The 13941-nt window shown below is 53.2% G+C and overlaps 1 long non-coding RNA gene across 1 annotated transcript in view; it reads right to left on the bottom strand.

Annotated features, from left to right (window-relative positions):
• LOC142907323 (uncharacterized) overlaps positions 1-6785 on the bottom strand; it is a 60777-nt gene extending 53992 nt beyond the window's left edge. Inside the window, exon 1 of the long non-coding RNA XR_012930948.1 lies at positions 6675-6785. This is a non-coding gene — a long non-coding RNA (uncharacterized LOC142907323). The remainder of the gene's footprint in view (positions 1-6674) is intronic.
• Positions 6786-13941: the final 7156 nt, after the last annotated feature.

Here is a 13941-nt window from a genome sequence, read left to right as displayed (position 1 = left end):
TGGTTGAGAAAAAGCGACAGGCCCACTCTCATCGGCTATAGCATTCCACGTCAGAGAATGATGAGGCTTACCGCTTTCGCTCGGAGGTTCGGAGAGCCGTGAGGCGCTGCAAGGATGGGTGGTGGTCGCGGGTTGCTACGGAGATGGAGTCTGCCTCAGTGGCCCGCGATCACAACTCCCTATTTAACTCCATCAAAAAAGTAACCTGCAGCGCCACACCAATTACCATCATTAGGGGAAGAAATGGTGATCCAATCTCCGACCCCCAGGAAAAGGTTTTCAGATTTGCTGAGCATTTCTGTGAGGCCCCCCCACGCATCAACGGGGTTTTCACCTGTTTTCTTATGTATGGCCGTGACAACGAACCCCCTGTTGAGGCCCAATTGGGCTTGGTCCCCTCCAAAGATGCTAATAGAATCGAGGAATCGCTCTGGTTCAACCTCGATAGGCTCCGGGAAGCACGGGAGGCTGCATTGACGAACACGACCAAGAGGCAGCTCGCCAATGAATGATTGACGGGCCGACATACCTCCAACCACAAATGGACCGTGGGTCACAAGGCATGGCTCCACTGTGGGCTGCGGCTGCACTTGCCTACAACGACAGGCAACCCAGAAGCGGGTGGGGGCTCTGGGGTGGTTCTAGAATCCCCCGCAGCCCCTCCCAATGGGTGGGGGCTGTGGGGTGTTCTACAATCCCACAGAGCCCTGCCCCTCGGCTGAGAACCGTATATAAGGCGGACCTCTGCAGAGGTTCGTGGCAGTTGAAGACCGAAGCCTGAAGACCTGCTAGAGTAGGACCTTAGACCCCTAACCCCGCTGTCCTTGTAAAAGCCGGGGCTCTGTGAGGCCAGTGGTGGACCCTGGGACTCTCTTACCTGATGTCCTTGTAAGGGCCAGGTCTGAGGAGCCAGTGGTTGGACCTGTACCTTGGCTGGGTCAGGTCAGACAGCCTCCCGTAAGGTATCATAGCCGGAGGACCTGGAGCGTAGTCGGGGTAGGAATGCTACGTAGGCGGCATATGATAGGCTGTGTGGAAGAAATACGTGAGATAGGCTGTACGAGTAGTTAGTGTACAGTAGTTAGTGGGGTGTGTGTAATAAATACGTGGCGTCTACAAGTGTCTCCGGAACTCACTACACAAGTACATTATCTCAGATTTTTCAAAAACAATGATGTGAATGGGGTTGAATATGTGCAATAGCTATGAGAGCCCCAGTTTTTCATGTCCAAAGGGTTGGAAGCCATTTTCGGGATGTTACCTTTTGACCTTCTCCTTTGGCTGTACAGTCTGAACTAAACATTGTTCTTGCTATTTCAGGATGCTGATGAAGACTGTGTCACAGGACCTTGCTCTACAAAGGATGAAAATCTACAACATCAAGACTAATACTTCAGAAGGTCCCGAAAACATCGGTATCGTGGTAGAGGGCATGAAAGTTCTGACTGCTCTGGGTAACTTTCCAAGGACTTGCTTCATGCTCGTTGGGTTGGCTTATGCATTGAACCTTGCCTATCCCAAGGAGCTCAGCTACACATTGGAAGTCTTCCAGAAACTCTTCCTCGAGCTGTATTGTTCAAAGCTGTCCCCAAATGTGAACAGCCTCAAGAATAAACTACTAGCTTTAGAAAAGCGACCCTTGCAAAATGAAAGGGAATTGTTAAGTCACTGTTCTAACTGTTCAGGTCCCTGTTTTTACGGGCCTATTCAAGCAAATAAGCGACAGGTCAGTGCAGTAGTAGACAGCGCTTAAAAGCTTGTTATGCAGAGGTAGCTTATAGTTTCTAATAACTGAGTCTGACTGTCAAAGTTCTGCGTTATAGGCCTATACATCTGATAGGCTATCAGAGAATGCACCGATTTGTCATTTAAAGCCATCTTTATTTTTGTTTAATGTTTGCTTTAATTTTTTTGGCTGTTTCTTTGGTGTTCTAACATTGTGCTTTCTTCTGATGTGACGCTGACCTAGGCCATTGCATGTGTTTGTTCGACAGGAATAGATGTAAGATGCAAGGAACATCTGTAGGCTGTGCTAGTTTACTTGTTAGGAAGCCATGCTTGTAATTGTGCATGTTAAAAAAGATAGGTCCACCTGGATTGTGGATCAATTCACGTGATGTTTTAATCTCTTTTAGCTGTTTTATAAACACATTGGCCCTTAGGATTTCAATTTGCGCACATAAGAAAGAAATATTATGAAAGTATCTTTACAGATTTTTTTTTAAATATTGTCGTAATTTAAATGCACTAACAAGACTAAAACCTTGAATCACATCCAAAAAAGTAATCTGTGCCTGTAATGCCCACAAATCATTAATAGACTTCAGGTATTGTATCCCTATTGTACAGATACATGATTTCTGTCTTTGTTTTTTCATAGCCCCTCTTTATTTTGTACTTGTAATATGTTGGATAAACATGTTGAGACAAAATTGCACAAATAAATGTTAACCTGCTGTTCCTTTTCATAGTTCTTATCTTTTTCATGGTGCTCGGTTGACTTAACATAAGTGAATTGTGGCACCATGAAGGCATGCTATTGGGTGGATTAGAAATATAAATGTTATGGCAACAGACATTAAGTATTTTATTTAATAAATCCAAATCATTGATCCAGATATTTAGTAAGCTTATATCAATTTCACCCAGACAATTAGTACATGTAAATCAATTTCACCCAGATCATTAATAAATATTAATCAGATTCCACCAAATATTTAGTAAATCTAAATTACCATTGCTCAGATATTTAGTAAATATAAATCACTTTTCCTTGTAAAATCTATTTGTATTTACCCTATTTTTCAGGCTATATAACTCATCATTTGGCATGCCATTACTAAATCCAACACATTTTAACTGTTGCTTTTATTACCATGTGTCACTTCGTTGCCACAATTTATTTAAGTAACAATGGGTCACAATATAGACACCCAGAGAGACCTACAGATTTGCACGGTTGGCTACGTACGGCGCTAAAGAGGTTCAACATACAGGTTGGTGCTGATGAATTCTGACTACCCAATAACTTGTATTTGTATTCTTGGGTCTTTCGGTAAAGTCACCACGTAGATAGGTTCAAAGAAAGTAGCAAAAAAACAAAAAACTACGACGTTTCGATCGCAACAAAAGCGGTCGTCAAAGACTTTTAAAACGGCCTGCATCAGCACCTTTCCCCCTCCTTGTTTCCTCCTGATGACGATTGCTTGTGTTACGATCGAAACGTCGTAGTTTTTTTGTTATTTTTCTTCACCTATCTACGTGACTTTACCAAAAGCCCCAAGAATATTAATTCCTGCAGTCACGAAAGCTTCAAGTAAAGATTTAAGTTGTGTGTAGAGACAGTCCCCCGGGCTACGGAAGGGTGAGGAGGTGCCCCAGATCCGTAACCCTGATGAGAGACCCAGACTCCAAATATACAGCAGCAGGCGTCAGGGTCGGCATCGCACCTACGGCCTCCTGGATACCAAGCGAGGTAGTTAACATCTCATAGACGAGGTGAGGTGATGGGTGAGGTGAGACGAGGTGAGGTGATGGGTGAGGTGATGGGTGAGGAGAGACGAGGTGAGGTGATGGGTGAGGTGGGAGACGAGGCGATGGGTGAGGAGAGACGAGGTGAGGTGATGGGTGAGGTGAGACGAGGTGATGGGTGAGGAGAGAGACGAGGTGAGGTGAGGAGAGACGAGGTGAGGTGATGGGTGAGGTGAGACGAGGTGATGGGTGAGGAGAGACGAGGTGGGGTGATGGGTGAGGATAGACGAGGTGGGGTGATGGGTGAGGAGAGACGAGGTGAGGTGATGGGTGAGGAGAGACGAGGTGGGGTGATGGGTGAGGAGAGACGAGTTGAGGTGATGGGTGAGGAGAGACGAGGTAAGGTGATGGGTGAGGAGAGACGATGTGAGGTGATGGGTGAGGAGAGACGAGGTGATGGGTGAGGAGACAGACGAGGTGATGGGTGAGGAGAGACGAGGTGAGGTGATGGGTGAGGTGAGACGAGGTGATGGGTGAGGAGACAGACGAGGTGATGGGTGAGGAGAGACGAGGTGAGGTGATGGGTGAGGAGAGACGAGGTGGGGTGATGCGTGAGGATAGACGAGGTGGGGTGATGGGTGAGGAGAGACGAGGTGAGGTGATGGGTGAGGAGAGACGAGTTGAGGTGATGGGTGAGGAGAGACGAGGTGGGGTGATGGGTAAGGAGAGACGAGGTGAGGTGATGGGTGAGGAGAGACGAGGTGAGGTGATGGGTGAGGAGAGACGAGGTGAGGTGATGGGTGAGGAGAGACGAGGTGGGGTGATGGGTGAGGATAGACGAGGTGGGGTGATGGGTGAGGAGACAGACGAGGTGATGGGTGAGGAGAGACGAGGTGAGGTGATGGGTGAGGAGAGACGAGGTGGGGTGATGGGTGAGGATAGACGAGGTGGGGTGATGGGTGAGGAGAGACGAGGTGGGGTGATGGGTGAGGAGAGACGAGGTGAGGTGATGGGTAAGGAGAGACGAGGTGGGGTGATGGGTGAGGAGAGACGAGTTGAGGTGATGGGTGAGGAGAGACGAGGTGAGGTGATGGTTGAGGTGAGACTCGATGAGGTGATGGGTGAGGAGAGACGAGGTGAGGTGATGGGTGAGGAGAGACGAGGTGATGTGATGTGTGAGGAGAGACGAGGTGAGGTGATGGGTGAGGAGAGACGAGGTGAGGTGATGGGTGAGGTGAGACGAGGTGATGGGTGGGGAGACAGACGAGGTGATGGGTGAGGAGAGACGAGGTGAGGTGATGGGTGAGGTGAGACGAGGTGATGGGTGAGGAGACAGACGAGGTGATGGGTGAGGAGAGACGAGGTGAGGTGATGGGTGAGGAGAGACGAGGTGGGGTGATGCGTGAGGATAGACGAGGTGGGGTGATGGGTAAGGAGAGACGAGGTGAGGTGATGGGTGCGGAGAGACGAGTTGAGGTGATGGGTGAGGAGAGACGAGGTGGGGTGATGGGTGAGGAGAGACGAGGTGAGGTGATGGGTGAGGAGAGACTAGGTGAGGTGATGGGTGAGGAGAGACGAGGTGAGGTGATGGGTGAGGAGAGACGAGGTGGGGTGATGGGTGAGGATAGACGAGGTGGGGTGATGTGTGAGGAGACAGACGAGGTGATGGGTGAGGAGAGACGAGGTGAGGTGATGGGTGAAGAGAGACGAGGTGGGGTGATGGGTGAGGAGAGACGAGGTGGGGTGATGGGTGAGGAGAGACGAGGTGAGGTGATGGGTGAGGAGAGACGAGGTGAGGTGATGGGTGAGGAGAGACGAGGTGAGGTGATGGGTGAGGAGAGACGAGGTGGGGTGATGGGTGAGGATAGACGAGGTGGGGTGATGGGTGAGGAGACAGACGAGGTGATGGGTGAGGAGAGACGAGGTGAGGTGATGGGTGAGGAGAGACGAGGTGGGGTGATGGGTGAGGATAGACGAGGTGGGGTGATGGGTGAGGAGAGACGAGGTGGGGTGATGGGTGAGGAGAGACGAGGTGAGGTGATGGGTAAGGAGAGACGAGGTGGGGTGATGGGTGAGGAGAGACGAGTTGAGGTGATGGGTGAGGAGAGACGAGGTGAGGTGATGGTTGAGGTGAGACTCGATGAGGTGATGGGTGAGGAGAGACGATGTGAGGTGATGGGTGAGGAGAGACGAGGTGATGTGATGTGTGAGGAGAGACGAGGTGAGGTGATGGGTGAGGAGAGACGAGGTGAGGTGATGGGTGAGGTGAGACGAGGTGATGGGTGGGGAGACAGACGAGGTGATGGGTGAGGAGAGACGAGGTGAGGTGATGGGTGAGGTGAGACGAGGTGATGGGTGAGGAGACAGACGAGGTGATGGGTGAGGAGAGACGAGGTGAGGTGATGGGTGAGGAGAGACGAGGTGGGGTGATGCGTGAGGATAGACGAGGTGGGGTGATGGGTGAGGAGAGACGAGGTGAGGTGATGGGTGCGGAGAGACGAGTTGAGGTGATGGGTGAGGAGAGACGAGGTGGGGTGATGGGTGAGGAGAGACGAGGTGAGGTGATGGGTGAGGAGAGACGAGGTGAGGTGATGGGTGAGGAGAGACGAGGTGGGGTGATGGGTGAGGATAGACGAGGTGGGGTGATGTGTGAGGAGACAGACGAGGTGATGGGTGAGGAGAGACGAGGTGAGGTGATGGGTGAAGAGAGACGAGGTGGGGTGATGGGTGAGGATAGACGAGGTGGGGTGATGGGTGAGGAGAGACGAGGTGGGGTGATGGGTGAGGAGAGACGAGGTGGGGTGATGGGTGAGGATAGACGAGGTGGGGTGATGTGTGAGGAGACAGACGAGGTGATGGGTGAGGAGAGACGAGGTGAGGTGATGGGTGAAGAGAGACGAGGTGGGGTGATGGGTGAGGATAGACGAGGTGGGGTGATGGGTGAGGAGAGACGAGGTGGGGTGATGGGTGAGGAGAGACGAGGTGAGGTGATGGGTGAGGTGAGACTCGATGAGGTGATGGGTGAGGAGAGACGAGGTGAGGTGATGGGTGAGGAGAGACGAGGTGATGTGATGGGTGAGGAGAGACGAGGTGAGGTGATGGGTGAGGAGAGACGAGGTGAGGTGATGTGTGAGGTGGGAGACGAGGTGAGGTGGAGGTTGACGAGGTAGTGAGGAGCAGCGAGACGCGCAGATCCCCCTCACCGATGTCGATCCGCGTGGCCCCCGCGGTGCCCGAGGCGCCATCGCGGGCGGAGGAGGCCGTGAGGACGACTCAGAGACAGCCGCCATTGCTGGGGCGAGACGGGGGTGGGGGGTTTCCCGCGCTTTTGAAGACGCGTGACGTCACCCCCCTTGCCCCCCCCCTCACCCCCTCCCCTCCACTCGTCACGAAGCCACGGTGACGTCACCACGGCGCGTGCTGTGCCGGGCGAGGTGCAGCAGGTCACGTGACAGACCCAGCAGGTGACATGGGTTGACTGCTGCTGTGCCAGGCTAAGTGCACGAGGTCACGGGACAGACCCAGCAGGTGACATGGGTTGACTGCTGCTGTGCCAGGCTAGGTGCCGGTGCCTTATCTACAACATAGCCGTGTAAGAATGCGTCCATAATGGATGCAGCCGATTGATCTGGTAAAGGCCATGTGACCAGCCACCAGGACAGGTACTCCACCCCGTCGAGCAAAACTTTGTTACCCCTCGGAGTGGTGGGAAATGGACCGAGAATGTTGAGAGCAACGAGCTCGTTCATACGGGATACCTCGATGGATTGCAATATTGCGCTGGGCCTGCCTCAGCGGGGGATTTTGGCGAGCGCACTTAACACAATCCTCAAGCATGTTGTGTACATCCTGTGACAGAAGTCGCGCTTCAAGGTGAATAAGGTTTTCCGCACCCCAAGGTGCACGATCCTCACATAGACAGCCCGCGTAACTCTACCTCACTGAGCAGTTAGCACGACGATGCAGTAACGCTGCACCTCCTCATCCCACCTCATCAGTAGCCCATCACGAAGGACCATAAGGGACATTCCCACTGGCCCCTTTCTACCACCCTTCGTTGCGACGCGGTGCCACAATTTTAACAGGGAGGCGTCTTCCACCTGGAGGTGTCCCCATTCCGCGTGCGGGAGACCAATCGTGTTGTAGCAGGGAACATTTGCTGCGGGTGGTGAAACGTCAACCGACGCTACGACAGTGCACTGCAATCCTGCAACCACAGGTTAACATCGGCCGGCACTCAACAAACATGCACATTGACTCCTCCGCGCCAATAGGGACAAAGCGTCCACATTACAGTGACGTGTAATTTTTCTGTAGGTGACCGTGAAGGAATCATCTTGAAAAAATTTCCAACCAGTGGGAGAGCTGGCTCGACGGATGGTCACCCCGCAGCACATATGCAAGAGCTGCGTGATCCGTGCGTACGACAAACTGTCTACCGAAAAGGTACGGACGGTAATGTTGTACGAAATTTACAATAGACAATCATTCGTGGTGCATCACACAATAACGCTGCTCTGCCGGGGACAGTACATGGCTCCCATGAGCTACAACCCTCTCTACCCTGTTCACCACCTGTGATATCACAATGCCGATTGCGGTGTCACTGGCGTCCGTGTCCAGCACAAATGGTAAAGAAAAATCGGGGTACCCAAGGGGAGGTGCGTTAATGAGGCCATCGCACAGTGCGACAAACACGGCCTCCTCCACCAGCTTTACACTTCTAGCCCTGCCTACTTCCACCCCCCCCCCACAGCCTCACTTACTCTTCCCCTAGCACTCACGCAGCCCACCTCCTTCCCCTACCCCCCCCCCTCTCTCTCCTCCCTTGCTCCTCCCTCCTTTCTTACCCATGTAACCTTTTGCCACATTAACCCTCTCGCCCACTTCAGCATTTTTTCTTGCTGTGATGATGATTGCTTGTGTTGCGACAATACTTGTGGACAGAATGCAAAAAAAAACATACTCTGATTATATATGCATTGTCTTTGAATCTGATTAGTCCACACCATAGACAGCTTTCTTTTGAGCCTCGTCTCAAACGGTGTTATACCAGAGGATGCCAAAAAAGCATAGTTGACCGTAAGTATTGTGGTTAATGCAGACATGATTCCTTGTGAAAGGTTGTTTTGTTTCCAGAACAAAGGGGAAAGATCCTATTCTCATATTTTGATACTGGCAAAAGAGGTCCCATGACGTGCAATGACAGTAGGGTCAACCTGCGGTGTGAGTAGACTAGTGGCCACGGGAGGTAATGACAGAGGAGTCAGCCTGCAGTGTGAGTGGGCTAGTGGCCACGGGAGGTAGTGACAGGGTAGTCAGTCTGCAGTGTGAGTGGGCTAGTGGCCACGGGAGGTAATGACAGAGGAGTCAGTCTGCAGTGTGAGTGGACTAGTGGCCACGGGAGGTAATGACAGGGGAGTCAGCCTGCAGTGGGAGTGGACTGGTGGCCACGGGAGGTAATGACAGGGGAGTCAGCCTGCAGTACCAGTGGACTAGTGGCCACGAGAGGTAATGACAGGGGAGTCAGCCTGCAGTGTGAATGGTGGCTACAGGAACGATCGACAATTGGAGCGTGGCCAGATAACGTAAGAGGACAGTGAAATCTAGTCTTAAACCAGCAAGAAGGTTTGGGAATGGGGGATTGGCTTTGGACCGTATATAAGAGAGATGCGAGGGAGACTCGGGGCATTGCACTGGGGTCTCCGCCTGTCCGAGTGTGAGCACTGGCTCCTTAATAAAGAAAACCTTCCCAGGACAAGTGCATCGAAGTCGTCATTACATATGCATATATTTATGTATACATATATAGCATTTAGTATGTATACAAATATTCATATATTTACATGTGTATATATATAATTATTGCCCATAGCTCTGTCACTGGACGAAGTTCACGCGTGGTGGTTGTTGTGGTGGTGGTGGTGGTAGTCGTGGTGGTGATGTTTGTTGCTGCTGCTCTACCGCCTTCTCCTGGCGAGCACCAGGGCCACGTGGTGCCTCATTGACTCGCCCTCGTGGGGAGTTCACAGCAGCGTCAGTGCGTGATCCACCAACCCCTCCCCCCCCCCTGCCCCACAGTGCTGGGTCACAGCGAGGCTGCAGGTTGCCCCTCAGTGTCTCTGTTTTGTTGTCGCCAATGAGGGACTCCCCCAGTGGCGGGAATCCAGAATGTCAGAATCTGTGTTTGTAGTGCAAGAGGAATCCGATGAGCTGTGAAGCTCTTTGTCACAGATGGTGCAGTGGTGAGGGGCGGGCGTGGAGGGAGCGCATGGGGGGAGGGGGGGGAGATGGGGAGCAGTGACGTCACCGCGTTGGGGGAGAGTGAGTGGTGACGTCACCACGTCCATGACGCAGCAGCAGCAGATGACTAAAACAACTGGGACATTGTTGGGGCCTTTTGTGTGTTGGCATCATCTCTTTGTTTGTTTATTAATTTGTAGATTTAATTTGCTTGGCAGTGGCTGTGTAGAGGATTTGGTCCTCGTGTTTAATTAATAAACAGCGTTGTAGGATCCAATGAGCACAAATGACGCTGTAGACAACTACATTGTTGTTGTTTGTGCTCTATATTTTATTGTAGAATCGACGATCCAAGCGTTACAACGCCACTGTCGTACGTGTACATTTATATATATATTTTTTAAAATTAACATTATTGTTGTTGTAGAAACACATTGCGGTGCCGCCGCAGCGGAGCCGCTCCGTCGGGGCTGTACCCACCGCCGCGACGCCGCCACCGGTGCCTCGGATTCCCCGCCACTCTCCCGAGGCCGGTGCTCTCTCAGACGTCCGCTTGTGGTGCCGCCGCCGCTTGTGGTGCCGCTCCATCGGGGCCGCACCCACCACAGTGACGACGCTGCGCGCCCTCGCCGCCACCCACCCACATGAATGCACGCACATCCCACGTAGAACCGGAAGGGAAGGTCACCTGGCCGACAGGTTTTTATCCAGAAGCCCCTAATGGGATCAAGCTTCATGGTTCCTGCGGCCGGGAAATTGGGCCATCTACCCCCGAGGCTGACATACACCGCGGCACCGTGACCTGATATTAAAGTTACATGGTCACGGCGGAGGCCGTAGAGCCACCGCGAGTGAAAACCGCACACACACAAACATGAGTCAGTGGGCCGATAGCGAGAAGAATGGAGAGCGAACGTTCGAGAAACCACCACGGTGACATCACCAGAGCATGATCAAAGTACCGGAGAAGGCGGGAAAAGCCGGGCCTCCGATTGGGCAGGAGGCCAAGGGGCGTACGGAACTGAATGCCTGCTGTTAGAGATAGCATTAGGAACTGAATGCCTTTTGTTATAGGTGAGATTACGGATCCAAATAAAAACGGGACAGGAACATTCAGACATCTGAATGGACAGGGCGGCATGACTGCGGAAGCAACTGAATGCCTTTTGTTATAGGTGAGATTACGGATCCCAAATGTCAGAGGAACAGAAATCTCTCAGCCTCAGATTGGACAGAGGGGCACGAGTGCAGTATCAACTGAATGCCTTTTGTTATCGGTGGGATTAGGGATCTGAATGTCAAAGGGACAGAAATATCTCAGCCTCCGATTGGACAAAAGGGCACGGGTGAGCAAGTGCAGGGTCCGCGGAATGCCTTTTGTGATAGGTAGGATAAAAGGCAGGTGATTGAGACAGTAAAGACTAAGTTCTCCCAGTCATCAAAGTCCACGGAGCATCGGAGCCGGCCGTTCGGATCGTCCGTGTGACGAGTTTCAGCACAGCCAGGCACCACCTTCTACGGAGACGACCCATAGCATCGTCCTTCTACAACTTCCAGCGCATCAGAGTGGAAGTAAGCGTGAGTAAGAGAGAGAGGTGAGTGTGGGGCTATTTAATCGAGGGTAGAAAGTGGAGCGATTGGCAGGATAAATTGAGCCGTGGATTCCCGAAGGATAGGCTAGGAGGGCCTGCTGACTCACACAGACACACTTAGTTTAGCGGGATATTCGCGGGGAATAAAACCGCTAATAGAGGATAAAACTGTTATTATGAAGGATAAAACTGTCTCATGATCGCTGTGAGTATGAAGAGGGAGGCGGAGTGTTTTGTGCTCGCGCGCATACGCGGCTGTTTGCGGCGAATAAGGGAGTGTAGCGTCTGGTGATCGCGTGCACGCACGGTTGTTTACAACGAGGCGGAGTACTTAGTGTGCGCATGCCTACGCGGCTGTTTACGGGAGTGCTTGGCGTTTGCGTATCCGTGCGACTGTTTACGGGAGGGTCTTGCGGTCGCGTGCACGCGCGGTTGTTTGTAGCGAAGCAGAGAGCTAAGCGCCTGGTGTGCGCGTATACGCACGGCTGTTTAAACGGCCCTTTAAATCGGAGCGGAGTGGCTCCCTCCAATCAGCGGCGCGTGCACGGCAAAACGCCCTTTCCCTCTCACCCCCGACCCCAACTCCCTCGAGTGTGATTGGTGTACGGGGCTGGGCAGGTAGCGGCGTCGGGTTTGTTATTGCCTGGGCGCGTAGAGCGTGTGTGTGAGGGAATCACGCGTCGGCACACCGCACCCATTTGTTTGCGTACGGGAGTCACGCATCGGTATGCCGTGCCCGTTTGTTCACGCGCGGGACGGAGTCCTGCTTCACGAACACGCTCATCGCAGCACGCCGCCACTGAACCCGCATAGCGTGCCGCAAGCGTAAAGCGTCCAAGCCCACTAATTGAGCCATGCCTACGCGGTCGACAACAAAGTCAGGGGTACAGGGGGGCGAGGAGTCGGGGGTCGGTAACCCGAACCCTACAGAACTGCCAGAGGGTAGTAGTATGAATGTAATGGGGGAGTCGGGGGACAGCGGCCCCGACAATTCGGTGATGGCGGGGGACGGTAGCCCCCACAACATCCCAGTTCACCATTGCTAATCACTGATACCCCTACACTACAGCTACACTCCTCTGACAGGGTGAATATATCCACTTTGGCTTCAAACACAGAGCAGTACTTATTTTATCACCCCCTTAGAAAAGTTGCGAGGATTGTTTACGCTCAGCCCCCCATTGTGATGGAGAGCCACACAGCCCCTCGCCACCGACAGCCACCAGCCAGTCACAGGCGTGGCACTGTGCGTGATGGTGATGAGGCTGACGAGCACCGTGCGTCGTGGTGTCTGTCCTCTACGCTGTTCACGTTCACCGCTCTCAGGACGCACCACTCAGATCGACAATCCTCACTGAGTCACCAAATTTACCCCACCCAACCAAAAGCCCAGGATGTAGGGGCTGAGCAAAGGTTTGGTGAAACGAGTGCAACGGCGCCATGGAGTCGGCGCTGTAAAACGACAGCAGCCCCGCGTCCCAGTCGAGATGGACCCCGACTCTCCCTTGAGGCTCCGGCACTGACAGTGACGTCACTACCCCGCCATGATGCACTGAGAAAGCTGTCGCCATGTTTCTGCAGACACCAGGAGACGTCATTCCCTCCCAGGAGGCACTCATCACCACTCCCTCTCCGTGGGATCGTGCCGTACGCGACTCCAACTCGACACAGCAACGCGCTCCCCACGTCCACCTCCCAGTAGTGCTGACCCGACGAGAAGCTCTCAGAGCACAGGGCTTGTCCCCAGACATCAAAGCGGTGTGGGTGATGGGGGCGACTCTGGGGGGACACCGCTCACCATCACCGTCCTGAGATCCGAGGAAATCTGGAGGCGGTTGCCGGCTGAGTTTGTGTCCAGAGTCGGTGAGCGTCCACCTGTGGTGAGGACAGCGACGACGCTCGCACAGCGGTCACGGCCACGTGGGCGCAGTAGCGGCACGAGCAGTGCAGGTGGCGTGTACACACACACAGACACGTGGCGTGTACACACACACAGACACGTGGCGTGTACACACACACAGACACGTGGCGTGTACACACACACAGACACGTGGTGTGTACACACACACAGACACGTGGTGTGTACACACACACAGACACGTGGCGTGTACACACACACAGACACGTGGTGTGTACACACACACAGACACGTGGCGTGTACACACACACAGTGCACGTGGCGTGTACACACACACAGACACGTGGCGTGTACACACACACAGACACGTGGTGTGTACACACACACACAGACACGTGGTGTGTACACACACACAGACACGTGGCGTGTACACACACACAGACACGTGGCGTGTACACACACACACAGACACGTGGCGTGTACACACACACAGACACGTGGCGTGTACACACACACAGACACGTGGCGTGTACACACACACAGACACGTGGCGTGTACACACACACAGACACGTGGCGTGTACACACACACAGACACGTGGCGTGTACACACACACAGACACGTGGCGTGTGCACACACACAGACACGTGGCGTGTACACACACACAGACACGTGGTGTGCACACACACACAGACACGTGGTGTGTACACACACACACAGACACGTGGCGTGTACACACACACAGACACGTGGTGTGTACACACACACACAGACACG

This window comes from Petromyzon marinus, chromosome 77, assembly GCF_048934315.1.
Source record: "Petromyzon marinus isolate PM22_M1 ecotype Great Lakes invasive population chromosome 77, UKy_Petmar_22M1.pri1.0, whole genome shotgun sequence".
Lineage (NCBI taxonomy): Eukaryota > Metazoa > Chordata > Hyperoartia > Petromyzontiformes > Petromyzontidae > Petromyzon > Petromyzon marinus.
This window is presented reverse-complemented; position numbering and strand designations above follow the sequence as displayed.